Source organism: Fragaria vesca, linkage group LG1 (genome assembly GCF_000184155.1).
Source record: "Fragaria vesca subsp. vesca linkage group LG1, FraVesHawaii_1.0, whole genome shotgun sequence".
Lineage (NCBI taxonomy): Eukaryota > Viridiplantae > Streptophyta > Magnoliopsida > Rosales > Rosaceae > Fragaria > Fragaria vesca.
In genome coordinates, this window is record NC_020491.1 from 5,066,789 (window position 1) to 5,067,293 (window position 505).

Consider the following 505-nt stretch of genomic DNA (forward strand, 5'->3'; position numbering starts at 1 on the left):
TCTCTCTCTCTCTCTCTCTCTCTCTCTCTCTCTCTCTCTGCCCCAACCCCAAATCCTTTGTGAACTTATGCGGAAGGATTAAAGCCCGACCTCGACCTAGAAAAAACGCCAATTCGTCAAAAATGGGATCAAATTGGGGAAGGATTATGGGATTCCGGTTCTGGGTTTTAAGGATCACTATCGGGGATGCATAACTCACCATTCGCCGGAGACGGAAATTAAAGGAAAGAAAATTGGAGCTTAGGGGATCAATGGGGTTGTCTTGCAATGAGTCTGGTTTAATTATGGAGAAGAGGGTAGAGGAGAGAGATTGATGGGTTTATAACCCAAAGCAGACCTCTTATATATGTTAGGCTTCGATTTTGAAGCAGAGTTTGAGGTCGGTGAGCTTCCTCTAAAGTTCACACTTCACAGCCCATCAGCAAGAGCTCGTCTAACTTCCCCACAGTTGCATGCTTGTTCCGTGGAATCCCTGCTAGCCATGCTCATCCAAAACCAGAAAATC